This window comes from Globicephala melas, chromosome 6 (assembly GCF_963455315.2).
Source record: "Globicephala melas chromosome 6, mGloMel1.2, whole genome shotgun sequence".
Classification (NCBI taxonomy): domain Eukaryota; kingdom Metazoa; phylum Chordata; class Mammalia; order Artiodactyla; family Delphinidae; genus Globicephala; species Globicephala melas.
The window spans coordinates 111,851,029-111,869,382 of NC_083319.1; the positions used below are offsets into that span (position 1 = coordinate 111,851,029).

Consider the following 18,354-nt stretch of genomic DNA (forward strand, 5'->3'; position numbering starts at 1 on the left):
CTATATCCCAGCCTCAGAAGTAACCACAGTTAACAATTCTTTCCGGATTCTTCAAGACAGTCCCCTTGGCATATATACATTTTTTAAAGTTCACAACTTATATCAGCTCTTAACTCACTTGATACATTGAATTAACTTTATTGTGTCCATATCCCTATGTCCATACCTATGGTTTTATGTTCTATCTATTACATGATTGCATTTGATTGTACAAGTACATCCTAGTTAATTAACAGGCTCTGATTAGTGGACAGTAGATCTTATGTTACCTGGGAATGTCTTTGGCAGCAAAATGGAACTGCCAAGTATATTATTCTTTTAAAAAGTGCCTTTTTTCTATAACAAAAAGTCTCTAGGGGAACATTTGGCAGCTTTGCTTTAGTAGCTCCATAACCTCAGTACAGGTGTCTATGATTCTTTTACCCTTTGTCCTCATAGTTACAAAAGGTCTCCCCCAGGCCATCATCACACCCACATCCAAACTGTCTGTCTCTTTCACGAGGAAAATGAGAACTTTTCCCTGTGCTGGCTTAACACATTTCTGCCTACATCTCATTGCCAGAAAGATATGAAATGGCCACTCCTGGTGGCAGGGGAGGTGGGCAAAGGAAGTAATGAATTCAATTAAATGAGCAAGGGGTTGGAATTTTTATTGAGTTAGTCAAATAATGGTGTTTTTTCATGAGTTGTTCTCATTTTTCCAAACATTTCCACAATGAATATCTTGTGTCCTTATGTGGAAATAGCTGTATGACAAATTTCTTATAATGAGACAGAAAAATAGAAGAAATAGGAGTGAGAAAGTGAAAACAGAAAGAAAGGACGGGAAGAAACAAGGAGGAGGGAGGTAAGAGAAGAAAGGAGGTGGGGAGGGAAGAGAAAAAATGGAAGATAAATTAAGGAACTGGAGGAAAATAGTTGAGTTCAGCATAAAAAGAGGTAAAATACCTAACTAATTATTTCATGCATGTGTTTACTTTCAGGAGAAGTAAGCTATCTACTGCCCCAAAGTCACCACCTGCTAAACTGTTCCTTCTTGCTAATACCTCTGTATCCACCCTTTTGGTGGAGCACTGTATAGTATTCAGATAAATGCAAATTAAAATAAATATGAAATATCATTTTATACCCATCAGGAAGGCAAAACTTAAAAACCAAAAAAACTGTCATCACTGGTAAACAAATGGGGAAAAAGGTACACTCCTTCCCATTTGGTCAAAAGAGTAAGTATCAAAGATTTCTTGAAAAGAACTCTGACAATGTATTTTAAATAAATAGATGATAGATAGATGACAGATAGATAGATAGACAGATAGATAGACTTAGATCAATGCCCTCATACATTCTTAGGGATCTATCCCTTAGAAAGGAATTATTATGAAATAATATATTAACTAGGATATTTATTAAATCATTCTTCATAATCATAAAAATGGCAACAAAGTGAATTTTTTTCTTATAGTAAATGGTCCATAAAGTACATCCATACCATAAAATGTGTCTATTAAAATTAGACAAGATTCTTATAAGGGGAAAACTGGAAAATTCCACAAATATGTGGAGATTGAACAACATGGTACTGAACAATCAATGAGTCAAAGAAGAAATCAAAAGAGAAATCAAAAAATATCTTGAGACAAGTAAAAATGAAAATAAAACATGCCAAAACCTATGGGATGCAGCAAAATCAGTTATAAGAGGGAAGTTCACAGTGATAAATGCCTACCTCAAGAAACAAGGAGTTCAAATAAACAACCTAACTTTATACCTCAAGGTATATGAACAAAATGAAACAGAGACTAGAAACATGATTTTAAAAATCAATAAAACTAAGAGCTGCTTTTTAAAAATGATAAACAGAATAGACAAAACATTAGACTCACCAAGAAAAAAGGAGAGAGAACTCATAAATAAAATCAGAAATAAATGATGTGATATTAATTGATACCACTGGAATACAAAGAATCATAAAAGACTGCTATGAACAATTATACGCTAATAAATCGGACAACTGAGAAGAAATGGATAAATTTCTAGAAACATACAACTTACCAAACTGAATCAGGAAGACATAAAAAATCTAAACAGACCAATCTAAAGTAAAGAGATTAAATCATTAATCAAAAACCTCCCAACAAAAAAAAATCTAGAACCAGATGCCTTCACTGATGAATTCTACCTAACATTAAAGAATTGACACCAATTCTTCTCAAATTCTTCCAAAAATTATGAGAGGAAATACTTGCAAACTCATTATATGAGGACAGCATTACCCTGATACCAAAACCAGACAAGGACACTACAAGAAAAAAAAAATTACAGGACAATATCCCTAATGAACATAGATGCAAAACTTCTCAACAAAAGTTTAGTGAAGCGAATTAAACATTTAAAAGATCATACACCATGATCAATTGGGATTTAGTCAAAGGATGCAAGGATGGTTCAACATCCACAAATCAAAAACTGTGATGCACTACATTAACAAAATGAAGGATCAAAATTATATGATCATTTCAAAAGATTCATAAAAAGCATTCAAAATGCATCATGATAAAAACCCTTAACAAAGTGAGTACAGTAGGAACACACCTTAATATAATAAACTCCATATATGACAAGCCCATAGCTAACGTCATACTCAATTGTGAAAACTAAGATTTTCCTCTAAGATCAAGAGCAAGATAAGAATGACAGTCTCACCACTTTAATTCAACACAGTTCTAAAAGTCTTAGGACAATTAAGCAAGAAAAAGCAATAAATAAATAAGGAACAAGGAAAGCTGTCTCTATTTGTAATTAAAATGTTATTATCTACAGAAAACCCTAAAGAGTCTACCAGAAAAAAAAACTGTTAGAATTAGTAACTGAAATTAGAAAAAAAAACTGAACTTAATAAAGGTATAGGATACAAAATCAATATACAAACATCTGTTGCACTTCTAGACACTGATAATGAACTATCAGAAAGAGAATTAAGAAAACAATTATTTAAGTGCATCAGAAAGAATAAAATATAAGGAATAAATTTAACTAAGGAGGTGAATGAGCTGTACACTGAAAACTATTAGATATTGATGAAGTAAATTAAACAAAACACAAATAAATTGAAAGAGAGTCTGTGTTCATGGATTGAAAGAATTAATACTGTTAAAATGTTCATACTAACCAAAGCAATCTAGAGATTCAAAGCAAACCCTATCAAAATTCCAATGGCATTTTTCACAGAATTACAACAAATATCCTAAAATTTATATGGAACCAAAAAAGATCCTGAATAGCCAAAACAAACTTGAGGAGGAAGAAAGCTGGAGACATCATGCTTACTGATTTCAAATTATTACAAAGCCATAGTAATCAAAACAGTATGCTTTTGGTGTAAAAACAGACATATAGATCAGTGGAACACAGAGAGCCCATAAATAAATACACACATATATGCTCAATTAAATTACAACAAAAGAGCCAAGAATATGCATTGGGGAAGGACAGTCTCTTCAACAAATTATGTTTGGAAAATTGGACAGCCATGCAAAAGAATGAAACCAGAACCCTTTCTTATATCATACACAAAAATTAACTCAAGGAGCTTCCCTTGTGGTGCAGTGGTTGAGAGTCCGCCTGCGGATGCAGGAGACACGGGTTCGTGCCCGGGTCCGGGAAGATCCCACATGCCGCGGAGTGGCTGGGCCCGTGAGCCATGGCCACTGAGCCTGCGCGTCCGGAGCCTGTGCTCCGCAGCGGGAGAGGCCGCAACAGTGAGAAGCCCGCGTACCGCAAAAAAAAAAAAAAAAAAAAAAAAAAAAATTAACTCAAAATAGAATAAATTCTTGAATGTACGACCTGAAACAATAAAACTCCCAGAAAAAAAAAACCATGGGCAGTAAGCTACTTATCCCATCCTGGAAATAGTTTCTTTGAATCTGGTAGCAAAACCAAGGGCAAAAAAAGCAAAAATAAATATTTGGGACACTATCAAACTTAAAACTTCTGCACAGCAAAGTAAACCATCAACAGAATGAAAAGGCAACCTACAAAATGGGAGAAAATATTTCCCAACTATATACATGACTATATGCATATCCAAATATTGGCTTTTAAAATATATTTTGCATATCTATACATAGTATTTATTTATATATTTATTTACCTTTATATATGACATATATGTATATATTATTTATATAAACATATATTTATATAAGTATAAATATATGTGTATATATTATATATTTATATATTATATACATATATATCACCAGTATATAAAGAACTTATACAACTTAACAGCAAAAGAACAATTTGATTAAAAATAAGCAGAGCAGCTACATAGACTTTTCTCAAAAGAATACATAAAAGTGGCCAACAGGTATATGAAAAGGTGCTCAACTTCACTAATCATCACAGAAATGCAAATCAAAACCACAATATTACCTCGTACCTGTTAGGATGGCTATCCTGGAGAAGACAAGAAATAACAAGTATTGCCGAGGATGTGGAGAAGAGGGAAGACTTGTGTTCTGTTAGGAGGAATGTAAATTGATGCAGCTACTATGTAAAACAGTATGGAGGTACTTCAAAAAACTAAAAATTTAACTGCCACATGATCCAGCAATTTTACTTCCAGACATTTACCTGAAGGAAAATTAATCTGTCTCAAAAGATATAGGCACCCCTATGTTCATTGATTTCAGCACTGTTTACAATAGCCAAGACACGGAAACAACCTAAGTTTCCAGGATGGATGGATAGAAATAGAAGATGTGGGGGGGTGTGTGTGTGTGTATGTGTATATATATATACACACACACAAACACATATACATACATACATATATACACACATGTACACATACACATCTATATATATATATACATACATATACACACACATATATAATGAAATATTATTCAGCAATAAAGAAAGGAAGTTCTGCCATTTGCAACAACATGGATGGACCTTGAGGGAATTATGCTAAGTGACACAAGTCAGACAGAGAAAGATAAATACCTTATGATCTCACTTCTATGTGGAATCTAAAATAATACAGAACTCATAGGTAGAGAGAATAGATTGGTGGTTGCCAGACTTGGGAGTTGGGGAGTAGAAAAAGTGGGTGAAGGTGATAAAAAGGTACAAACTTCAACTATAAGATAAAAAAGTCTGGGGGATGTAATGTACAGCATAGTGACTATAGTTAATAATACTGTATTGTATATTTGAAAGTTAAAATAAGTTTTAAAAGTTCTCATCACAAGAAAAAACAATTGTAACTGTGTGATGAGGAATGTTAACTGAACTTATTGGTGTAATCATTTTGCAATATATAAATATATCAAATTATTATTTTGTACGCATAAACCTAATAGAATGTTATATGTTGATTACACCCCAATAAAAATAAATTCAATTAAATTTTTAAAAGTTATGAAACAGTATATTAACTAGGATGTCTATTAAATGATTAATAATGGCAAAAAGGGGCTTCCCTGGTGGCACAGTGGTTGAGAGTCCGCCTGCCGATGCAGGGGACACGGGTTCGTGCCTTGATCCGGGAAGATCCCACATGCCGCGGAGCGGCTGGGCCCGTGAGCCATGGCCGCTGAGCCTGCGCGTCCGGAGCCTGTGCTCCGCCACGGGAGAGGCCACAACAGTGAGAGGCCCACGTACCGAAAAAAAAAAAAAATCAATAAGTCTACTGATCAAATAAGATCTAACCTGCACAATCAACAAACTTGTCCCAGTTGATTATCTACCTGTCATTCATACGATATACATACACACATACACACACACATATATATACAGATATATGTATATACACATATATACACACACATATATAGATGATGGCAAAAAGTGGAAACAGTGAATGTCTACTTATAATTAAGTGGTTTATAGAGTACAGCGCATCCACATTGTAGATTATAGTGTATCTATTAAAACTGGAAAAGATTCAGAGGGATCTCTATGAAATAATATTCAATAAAAATTAAGTATAGAAGAGGTAGAAGTATAATCTAAAACCTGTACTTTTAAAATGAAATAAAATATTGAATGGGTGTGTAACCTGCGTATAATTTTATGATTATGAAGTACGCGTAGAAACATGGAGGGAATACAGTTGACCCATGAACAACATGGGTTTGAAATGCCTGGTCCACTACACACAGATTTTTTTCAATAAACATACAGCTGGCCCTCTGTATTCACAGGTTTGGTAACCATGGATTCAAGCACCTGTGGATCAAATCCCACAGACGAGGGTACCTATGGGCCTATGTCATTTTATATAAGGAACTTGAGCACCCACGGAGTTTGGTATATGCAGGGGCTCCTGGAACCAGTCCCCAGCGCATACAGAGAGACGACTACATGCAATTGTTAAAATGGGCCACACAGAAAAAGGGAGTTTACACTGATGTGGGAGGGAGGAAACAAATAATAATAATGAGAATAATAGGTGTCTCCCACTATTTACAAATGTGTGTAGCCCCCTTCCCTTAAAACTAGGCCAGTCTTAGTGACTTGCTTGACCATAGAATCTTACGAAGTGAATATCTGAGATTGCAGAGTCAAGTCATGAAATACCTTACGGTTACCTGCTAGGCCTGTTGGACACTCATTCTTGGGATGTTACATCTCAAAACAGCCACGAGGCTGTGAGAAGTGCAGACCACAAGGAGAGGCCATGTGTGGACCCTGGTCAGCAGCGCTGGCTGAGACCCCTGCTCATAGGCAGCGTCAGCTGCCACCATGTGAATGAGGTCCCTCGGGCAGCCTCCACCTGACTCAGCACACGAGGGACGTCAAGCCACAACTCGTCAGCTGAGCCTTGTCCACCATGCAATTGTGAGAAGTAACAGGACATTTTTTTGGCTTAAACTACCCACTTTGGGGTGTTCTGTTATACAGCTAAAAGTAATCATATTGACACATTAATGAAAAATTTAGTGTGCAAATATATTTAAATATTAACTAGGAAGTTATTTTCAAAAGCAGGGAAAAGGAGACTTGGTTTTGATATAGTTAAGAAAAAAAGTAAGTAAAACCAAAGAGAAGAGAATGAGACTTATTGAGGGGAATTGGTTTTGGACTCAGCCAGCCTTAACTTGTCTCTTAATCCCTGCTCTGCTTCTTCCTGGTTGTTGAGGTCTCTTCAACCTCAGTTTTCCCATCAGTAAATGGGAAAAATATTAGCATTAGGCATGAAACTTAATAGAAAATCAGGGTTACTTATTGCTGAATTCTTCACAAAATTCCTCTCTCCTATTCCTCTGCAATATCATAGAATATGGAAACTAAAACAAATGTTAGGTGTAGTATGCATTACCATGCATTACCATCTTTTCAGTGGTACTCTTGGAAACGGATGCATTTGTGTGTTTCTATGACAACCCCACAATGCCTTGATCATGATTTATAACAGGTTTTTTGTTGCATTGATTTTGTCCAGTATGGCAAAATACAACTTAGTAATGTTTCCTTTGACGATTACTTACAATATTCACACATTTATTCTTCTATAAGATATTAAATGATTTTCCATTTTCCACCCACCCCAAAACATCAGCAATAATATACACACAAAAAATAGATTTTAGTTGAACTGAATTACATTTAGAGATAATTTTGTAAAAGGTTAACATTTTTCTAATATAAAGACATGTCATCCAAAAGAGGTTGATCCTTATTAGAGATGGTAGGATTAAACTATAAAAGTAGTAACTGAGCATGAATCTTGAGGGATGAGTACATTTCTATTAGGTAGAGATGAGAAAGGGAATTCTAGGAAAAGAAAATAGCAAACCGTGAAGACAGGCATTACAAGTCACGTGTGTATAATGCACGGACAGATTTATGTCTGGCCAAAGAGCTACATAATAGTTTAAAAGAGAATAGGAGCAGACACTCATTCCCCAAATTAAACTTGTAGTGTTTTTCTCCATAGATTAATAATATGTTGTTCTCATCTTGGGGAGAAGTTGAGGATGAAAAAACTTAGCATATTATTTTAAGTCATGTTACTATCTTATATCTACTGATTACCATCACAAAAACTGGCTTCCTTTTCTTTTTTCCCATCCAATGATTTATTGACTTGTTGAAGGTCTGTGAATATGTTTTCAACACTGATTTGTATTCTGCAGTTTACTACTTTATGAAGGAATTATTTTCTTCAAAATATTTTATCATTTGTATGGAAGGCTGCATAAAATAGAACAATTGCTATTATTAATTCCAAACCAGTGCAGCATACAAAAGGGTAGAAATTGTTGCTGTGCTTTTTTACATCTTAAGAATGTTGGGAAGTTCCAAAGATTGATTGTAATGGGGAAAAAAAGATTAATTTGACAAAATGCAACTAAACTTAACCTTATTTCTCACATCATTTTATTAGCAAGAATTTTTCATGTTTTTCAATGTCTCACTTAAATGTTTCTCAATTAAGGTAGCTTCTCAAGCCTAGCAAATACTCCTTTTCATTTATTGTCTTTCTATAGCAATCCTATAGAACACTGATCTCATTAAAATGAGACTGGGTATGTTAAATGATATGAAAATGGGTCTGTTAATGATAAGTTGCTCACACCATACATGCAGAGGGGGGCACTGTTAACATTCAATGATCTCACCAATCTTTATAAAGGGACGACTTCTACTAATTTAGTGAAGTGTTCTTACCTTAACCATTTTTCTGCTTCCTCCTATGTTAAATCTAGAATTCCCAAAAGCATCAGAACGTTAAAGATGAACAGAGCAAAGGCTTTTCATAAAACTATCTTAGTAGTCAAGAGGCCAAGTGGAATCAATGTGAAAAATTAATCCTAACTCAGTAATTTTTAAAATAGGGGAAATGTTTTCATTAAGACATTCCGTTTACACGTATAGTTGTTGACTTTTTTTTCTTCCTAAATTTTTAAGGAGTGGATTTGAATATGGACTGAATGGAATACTATGGGGTGAGAACAAAATTGAGAAACTGAATCTCTCACCCACCTGCTAAATAACAGTATTTTCTTGGCCAGCTTGTTTCCTGAGTATTTGTGAAACAGATGTAGACAGCAGGTAGAGAGAAAGAGAAATTTTAAATGACCCAGATTTCCTCCAGGAGATTGAAGAGAGATCTAAATCAGCAGAAAGGGGATAGGAAGAAAGGACAGATCCCAAAGGCTGGGATTTCAGGGAGTGAGGATGGATGAGCAGAGAGGGGAGTTTGGGGGAGCGTCTGCCATTCACGTGAAAGTTGTTGATAGCCACCAAGACAAAGACAAAAATTTAAAAGACATTTCAATATACATTAAGGATGTATGGCATGCTCTTTGAAAATATTGTATCAGGAAGTCGATAAAATTGTGAATGCATATTAGTGACCATAGTCTGATGGACTATACTGTATTGAATGTGCCTTTGTACAGCATCAGGGCACATGGGCCCCAACTGTGTAAAACTTTCTTTCTTGTGTATGTGTGTCTGTATGGGTTTAGCTGACAACTGTGATTTAGCAATAACAGAATTTGTCTTTATTTATAAAAGGGGAAAAGAGGGGAAAAGAAGAAAAAAGAGAAGTAGAACTACCTTGGTATAGGAAACAATGTAAATACATTTCTGAAATCCATTTCAAATATGAAATACATTAATACGTGAAACTCAGATGTTTAGAAATACAGGTTTTATAATCAGTCAGTTTGTAATGTCCTGAACTTGGCACCTAATTCTGCTGCCGACTTCTACCTTTGTTCACAGATCAAGATCTGTACCACCTTAAAACAAAGCAAACACTGAAATAAGAATAATATGTATATACTATGGATATGAGACTTATGTAAAGGCTCCTCTGTCATCTTTGGATATTAGAACAGATGTTAGTGGTAAGAATATTGGGAGGAAGAGACACAAAGCCTGTAATTTCCTCATTTATTTTCATTTTTGTCTATGAATCCATGAGTCTGTAAGAACAAATATTTTACAGCGTACAGTAACCTGTTTTTTTTTTTTTTTAACACAGTTTCCAGGAAAGGGAAACATACGCATATCAGAGCTTTACCTTTAGTGAAGTTTTACAACTCCCGAAGGTAGAGAGTGTGTGTAGTGGGTGGGTGGGAAAAACAGGTGAAGGGAGTTAAACGGTACAAACTTCCAGTTATAAAGGTAAATCATGGGATGTAATACTGAGCACGATGACAATAGCTAATAATACTGAATTGCATATTAGAAACTTCCTAAGAGAGTAGATCTTAAAAGTTCTCATCACAAGAAAAAAAAATTTTGTAACTATGGATGGTGACAGATGGTAACTAGACTTACTGTGGTGGTCATTTCACAGTATATACAAATATCAAATTTTATGTTGTACATCTGAAACTAATATAATGTTATATGGCATTTAGACCGCAATTAAAAAAAGAGCTGACTTCCCGTGATTCACAGGAACATGTAATTAAACTGCTCAGGGCACCTTTTGAGGAAGCTGTCCTGTGAAGCTGATATGCCCGCCAGCAAGGTTTTCAAGGACAGCCCGTGTGTTACAGAGAAAGGACTTTGGGTACTTGGATATAAAAAGTAGATATGCACTGAAAATAATCTAACCAAAGGAAATGTTCAGTAAAATGAATATTTGTAAAAGCATGAAAAAAATGTTCTTTAGTATTGAGGAAATGACTTCCAGAGGTGCATGGTATTCTCATTTTGCAGGACCTGTTCTTTTTTTTGCAAATGATGTGGCCAAAAAGGGATTAATCTCCAAAACACACAAGCAGCTCATGCAGCTCAACATCAAAAAAAAAAAAATCAAAAATGGGCAGAAGATCTAAATAAACATTGCTCCAAGGAAGACATACAGATGGCCAAAAGGCACATGAAAGGATGCTCAACGTCGCTAATTAGAGAAATGCAAGTCAAAACTACAATAAGGTATCACCTCACACTGGTCAAAGTGGCCATCATTAAAAAACTACAAATAATAAATGCTGAAGAGGATGTGGAGAAAAGAGAATCCTCCTACAGTGTTGGTGGGAACGTAAACTGGTGCAGCCACTACGGAGAACAGAATGGAGGTTCCTTACAAAACTAAAAATAGAGCTAACATATTATTCTGCAATCCTACTCCTGGGCATATATATGGAGAAACCCAAAATTTTAAAAGATACATGCACCCCAGTGTTCACTGCAGCACCACTTACAATAGCCAAGACGTGGAAGCAACCTAAATGTCCAAGGACAGAGATGAATGGTAATGAAGATGTGGTATATATATACGCACACACACAAAGACACACACATGCACAAACACAGAGATGAATGGTAATGGACAGAGGTGGGACAGAGATGAATGGTAATGAAGGACAGAGATGAATGGTAATGAAGATGTGGTATATATATACGCACACACACAAAGACACACACATGCACAAACACAATGGAATATTACCCATCCATGAAGAAAGAATGAAATAATGTAATTTGCAACAACATGAATGGACCTAGAGATTATCATACCAAGTGACGTAAGCCAGATAGAGAAAGACAAATATCAGATAACACCTTTAAAAACTCAGGGTAACCCGACTCAAGTCCCAAACTTAGCATGTTATCTGCATTTTTCCAAGAGGAGCTGAATGTCAAGGAATTTACATGAGTACTATTTTCATTTCCACAATAATAACATAATTCTAAGGGGCAGTGCAGTTGTTCAAATTAAACCTCTAAAAGTGGTCACACACGAAAGTCTGTGCTGAAGAAAGCAGCTAAGTGGCTGCAGTCCACAACACACAGCAATCCTGCCATTTCTTCTGTAGAAACAACATAGGAAAGAGAATGTCCCAGAGCAAAACTCAACCAAATCTCCCTTTTCACAGATTCCTTCTTCCATCACACACAGAAGGAAAGATTTCTTTCAAAATGACTACTTTCAGTGCTCCATAAAAAATGAAATCTCCTGTTTCCAAAACACACCATTGTATTCTGGAAACATCAGCAATCTAGAAAAATGTGTTAATTAAGCAGTGATCGTCTCAACTCACACCACTTCTGTGGAATAAATAACCTTAAGGGATGAAAATGTTGAGGGCAGCTAACCCTACACTTTTTTTAATATCCAGGAAATGACCCAAAACACGGTCATTATAGATAATCTGCATCAATTTTCAAGAATCACTTGGCTTAACAAGTATTATGGCTTTGACCTAATTATAAGCTTATTTTTCATGTCAGAGACATGGTATCAAAATACATGTTTGACCAAATCAGAATTTTTCATGGAATTATGATTAATTCTTTGACGTAAAATACATCAAGATCTTTTTTGACCCACCTCCTAGAGTAATGAAAAACAAAAATAAACAAATGGGACCTAATTTAACTTAAAAGCTTTTGTACAGCTAAGGAAACCATAAATAAGATGAAAAGACAACCCTCAGAATGGGAGGAAATATTTGCAAATGAAGCAATGGACAAAGGATTAATCTCCAAAATACATAAACAGTTCACGGAGCTCAATATCAAAAAACAAACAACCCAATCAAAAAATGGGCAGGAGACCCAAATAGACATATCTCCAAAGAAGACATACTGATGGCCCACAGGAACATGAAAATATGCTCAATATTACTAATTATTAGAGAAATGCAAATCAAAGCTACAATGAGGTATCACCTCACACTGGTCAGAATGGCCATCATCAAAAAATCTACAAAATAATGAATGCTAGAGAGAGTGTGGAGAAAAAGGAACCCTCTTGCACTGTTAGTGGGAATATTAATTAATACAGGCACTGTGGAGAATGGTATGGGGGTTCCTTAGAAAACTAAAAATAGAACTACCATATGACACAGCAATCCTAGTACTGGGCATATACCCTGAGAAAACCATAATTCAAAATGACACATGTACCCCAATGTTCATTTGCAGCACTATTTACAATAGCCAGGATATGGAAACAACCTAAATGTCCAACAACAGATGAATGGATAAAGAAGATGTGGTACATATATACAATGGAATATTACTCAGCCATAAAAAGGAATGAAATTGTGTCATTTATAAAGATGTGGATGGACCTAAAGTCTGTCATACAGAGTGAAGTAGGTCAGAAAGAGGAAAACAAATATTGTATATTAACACATATATGTGGAATCTAGAAAAATGGTACAGATGAACCTATTTGCAGGGCAGGAAGAGAGACGTAGACGTAGAGAATGGACATGTGGACAAAGGGGAAGGGGAGGGTGGGATGACTTGGGAGATTAGGATTGACATATATACACAACCGTGCGTAAAATAGATCTAGTGGGAACCTGCTCTATAGCACAGGGAGCTCAGCTCGGCGCTCTGTGGTGACCTAGATGGGCAGGAAGGGGGGTGGGGTGGGAGGGAGGCCCAGGAGGGAGGGGATATGTGTATACATATAGCTGCTTCACTTCACTGTACAGCAGAAACGAATACAACATTGTAAAGCAGTTATACTTCAATAAAAAAGCCACGGATTTGTCTATATTGTTTTATATAAAGATGTTTTAAACCCTGTCAAGGTTTGCTACTTTATCCTACAAGGTTTTGGTTAACTGCCAGCCCTTGTTCTTACTTAGGTACTTCTGACTTTACCCAAAAATGAAAGGTCTGAACTACAAGAGCCTTGGTAAGAGAATATGAACAGCTGGAACAGGCAAAGCTCTGTGATCATTAACAAGTTGATGAAAAATCACTCTGTTCTTTGCTGTTACATTGAGGTCAGTCATGAATATCTTGCACTAAACGTGAAGACTGAGGTGATGGAGGGAGCGTGACCTGCACATTTTTTAAGAATTTTCTGTATGTTGGGAAGGAAAACACAAACTACTGTGATGGAAGCAGAAGAAGGAATTTAAGACAGAAAAAAGCAGTAAGTAGAATTGCTCTTATAGCCTTCCTCATGTGATAAACTCCTGGGGAACCATTTTCTATCTGGGTCTCCATTCAGGGGATGCCAGAGGCTCAGAAATTCTAACTTAGAATGGATAAAAGAATTTCATCCATTGGGAATGTAACTATGCTTGAATACTATGTTAGATATGAACAGAAATTTGGAAATATTCAGAGTTTTTGATGAGTGAAACTGAATTTTAAAGATGATATAGTATCTACATAAACTGATAGAATACACTTAATATTGTTTACGAAAAGGTACCTGAAATACAGCAAGGAAGTATATTTGTGTTAGGAGCAGTGAATAAGAAAAATAAATTACATGTTTTATGTTCTATTTATCCTTGAGTAATTTGGCTTAAAAATTCAGTGTCTACCTTTCATTACAATATACCTTTAAACCTATATGAACTTTCTAAATATGTGACCAGCAGAGTTGTGGAGACAGCAGCTTGCTTCTCTAAGTTCTAGGATGCCATCCTACAAAACACTACCCCCCAATAATTCATATATAATAAACAACTTGGAAATTCTGCTGTAAACACCCAGAGAGGCTATTTTGAAGGCTCTTGCAGGAAATCCCTCACTTTCAGATGTCTCAAAAAGGCTTAGGGAAAGGGGCCAGTTTTAGTTGCCACCCCAGCTGTCAGTGTCACTGGGCCACATTCTCCTGCACTTCACCCTTCTGAGCAGTTTTGATCCCTCCTCCTTCCTCTTGCTCTGTGCATCACCTGTTCTTCTTGATGTGGCCTCACTGCCTGAAATAGGACCCTCTCCTCCTCCAATGGTGGGACATCCACTCCTATACAAACCCACTTCCTCCTGGGAGCCCGGCTGGAGCAGGGCTGCTCTGTAAGGGGTCCAGCTGCATGCTCCTGTCAGCTCTCTGTCAGAAGACCCATCACGTGCCCTGCGATGTCTCAGGCACCTGAATAAGCTCTGAGCTCAGAGAGCGCAGACACTACGCCCCCCATCTCTACATTCTTAGCATGTGGCAGAACCTGTCCGTAAGGGCTCAAAAACATTCATTCACAGCTTTGGCTCCAAGGCCAAGTACATCGAATAAAGTAAGTTCTTAACCTCAAGACACTTTGTGGATTTTGTAAAATGTAAGAGCTCAGAAGACAAATTTCTATGCGCAAAGACATTGAATGCAGCCTTTGTCCTTATGTCCTATAGCTTAGGTAACTCGTATCCTTTATCAGGATGGAACTATGTCCCAGACAGAGCCTTCTCATTTCAAAATAGTGAAAAGAGGGGCTTCCCTGGTGGCGCAGTGGTTGAGAGTCCGCCTGCCGATGCAGGGGACACGGGTTCGTGCCCGGGTCCGGGAAGATCCCACATGCCGCGGAGCGGCTGGGCCCGTGAGCCGTGGCAGCTGAGCCTGCGCGTCTGGAGCCTGTGCTCCACAACGGGAGAGGCCACAGCAGTGAGAGACCCGCGTACCGCAAAAAAAAAAAAAAAAAAAAAAAAAAAAAGTGAAAAGACCCCATACATCAGTAGTACAGTTAAATACTAAATGATTCTAAAGGAATATGCAATGCTAATTATCAAAATGAACAGTATTCCATTTTGTGTGTTTACAATTAGCCAAAATTAAAGCATAGAAAAGCTAACAATATTTTGAAAGGGTTTATTCTTTTTCAGATAGCAATGCATAATGGGCCAAAGTGTCTGCCAACTCCTCCCAACAAAGTCACCTAATCTCACCTGAGAAAATACTTAGCAACCAACACTCATAAAGGTGTAATGGAAACAGCATGAGGGATGAATAACAGCAAATGCTGTTAAACGTTCTCATGTTTTATTCACATCTACCCCATAATGTGTAAGACCATCATCATTGAGGCTATGTCGTGTTATGTAATTTGCTCAAGGTCGTAGCATTCTCGAGCGCGAGACCACAATCATGTCTCGGGCTCCAGCGATGCTGGCTGGCTTCCCGTTTGTGCCTTGTAGGAAAGCTAGGCTCTGAGTTACCTTGGGCCACTCAGCTTCCTATCAGTAGAATCGTCATCATTTCCTGCCGAGGTGTCTTCCACCTCAAATAGTCAAAGATAGTATCATTTTAGAAGTGGCCTCTTTCTGATAGTAGTTTCTTTCAGATATCCTTTACACTTTATTATTCCCCAAATAATTTGGAAGCTTAGATTTTGAAGCACATAATAGTCCCCTCGCAAATGACATGGGAAATAGTAAAAGTACAGGACAACCAAAAGAATCTACCCTGAGAAAGAGGCCTCCTTCTGAAGTATTATTATCTGATGCCTTTGCTAAGATGGGAAATTTGAACAGCTCATAGAACTGAACTCTAAAATGGTATTTCTTTAAAAGGACTTTTCCATTAGTAACTCTTTTTGCCACTGACTAGAACTAATCCATTCGTGCAACGAATAGGCACCAGGTATTACCCTAGGTGCTAGGAATACACCAGTAAACAAAAGAAGAATTCTTGGCTCCCCCACAGGGTTTACAATCTAGTGAGAGAAGCCGGCAATAAAAAAGAGAAATACATAAAACACAGAGCATGTGAGATCACAGTTAAGTGCTACAGAACAGAGAAAGCGGTAGGAAGCACTGGGAAAGTTAAATATCCTGTTTTCCTTCTCCTTACTTATCAGCTGATACCAAGAAGGTAAGCTTACTGTGAGAGAAAACTGCAGCACCATTAAGGTAAAGGTGAGTGTTGATAGGATAAGAGAAAATGTCTGGAGAGGTAGAAATATGTAACTGTATATAGGGGATTTACATATACATGTAAATACAATCTGGTCATGTTTGAAGCATCCCCATGTGTGCATGTACGTATACACATATGCCATAACATACGTACATAAGTACATACACGCACGCATGTATATACACACATATGTAATACATATATATATATATATTTTTTTGCGGTACGTGGGCCTCTCACTGCTGTGGCCTCTCCCGTTGCGGAGCACAGGCTCTGGACGCGCAGGCCCAGCGGCCATGGCTCACGGGCCCAGCCGCTTCGCGGCACGTGGGATCTTCCTGGACCGGGGCACGAACCCGTGTCCCCTGCATTGGCAGGCGGACTCTCAACCACTGCGCCACCACGGAAGCCCCATAATACATATATTTAAAGCAGAAGCAGCACCCATGACAAAAGCAGTTATAGATAAGTCATACAAACCTCAGCATGTGCACATACACCCATCCGAGTCGAGAGCAGAACGAAGAATTAATAGTGAGACAAAAGTCTGCAACTGAATTTTATTTTGGGACTCAGCATCTATTTCAGCTGAGGGAGGAACGACTGGTGAACGTATCTAACTAAGAGCAAGCCAGTATGTAAATCCTGCACATTCCGCTGTAGTTTCTTAACTGACCTTAGGAAACATAGTGCAGGTTTTTAATTTTATGATAAAATATTTCAAAAAAAGTAGTCTGATAATTTGCCATAGTACATCTCTCAGAGAGTAAGAATAGCTCATATCTATGTCCCCTCCCCGCCCGCTGTGCACACACACACAAACACACACAGGTAGCCAAAAGCAAAAAGCTCTCAACAGTCAGGCAACCTTGTATAAGAACACATATTTTTTAATCACTTGAAAAACTCTGAAATGAAGACTACTGAGGTCTGTCCTAATACTGAAAGGAGTGTCAAGATTGCCATACAAATATGTTACATAAATGTCCTACCTCCCCGCTCTGACCAAGGTCTTCCCTGCATTTATCATTAAGTCTTTCCCTATTCAAGATATATATTTGGGGATTAGATTTGACTGCTAAAAAGAAGAAACCACTCCCCATCCCCAAATCAGTGGCTTATGTTTATTCCTTCACGTTAAAAAAAAATAATAAAAAGTACAGAGATTGACTGAGCATCCTGAGTAGGCCCAGGACCAAGACACTCACCAGGACCCAGGCTCCCCCTACATGTCTCCTCTGTTCTCTCCACACATGGCTTCCATTCTTATGCTGAAGCGTGTCTTCATAATGGCTGCTGGAGCTCCAGACATCACATCCACACTGCAGGCAGTAAGAAAGGTAAAGGGATTCAGACCCTAAAGGAGGCACTTTCAGAATAAGCCATCTCACTTTGAAGAGTATGCCTAGATTCTGACACAGCACCTCACAATGGTTAAATCTACCTATGTCTTAATAATTAAAAATCACAGGCCCACACTTAGATGCAGGATGGGAACATTACCACTGGGAATGAAATCAGGATTCCTTAACTGATGAAGAAGCAGTGAGAAGATTTCAGGCAGATAATCATTTGTCACTCTCATACTTAACTTCTGAAATTTTTTGACCCTCAACCCTATTAAACCCTTTAGAAGAAAATACCCCATTGTAAAGCTGTGTGAAAACTAGGAAATGGATTAGTTTATCTGCTCAGTCACCCCACCTTTCATATGCATGACAGTCATGTTTCTGAGCAAAGACTAAAGTCCACAGAAGTATCATAATTACTGG

The 18,354-nt window shown here is 37.2% G+C and overlaps 1 long non-coding RNA gene across 1 annotated transcript in view; it reads right to left on the bottom strand.

Annotated features, from left to right (window-relative positions):
- Window positions 1-17,863, bottom strand: part of LOC132597521 (uncharacterized) — an 81,142-nt gene extending 63,279 nt beyond the window's left edge. The window contains exon 1 of the long non-coding RNA XR_009564443.1: window positions 17,791-17,863. This is a non-coding gene — a long non-coding RNA (uncharacterized lncRNA). The remainder of the gene's footprint in view (window positions 1-17,790) is intronic.
- Between the last annotated feature and the right edge of the window lie 491 nt (window positions 17,864-18,354).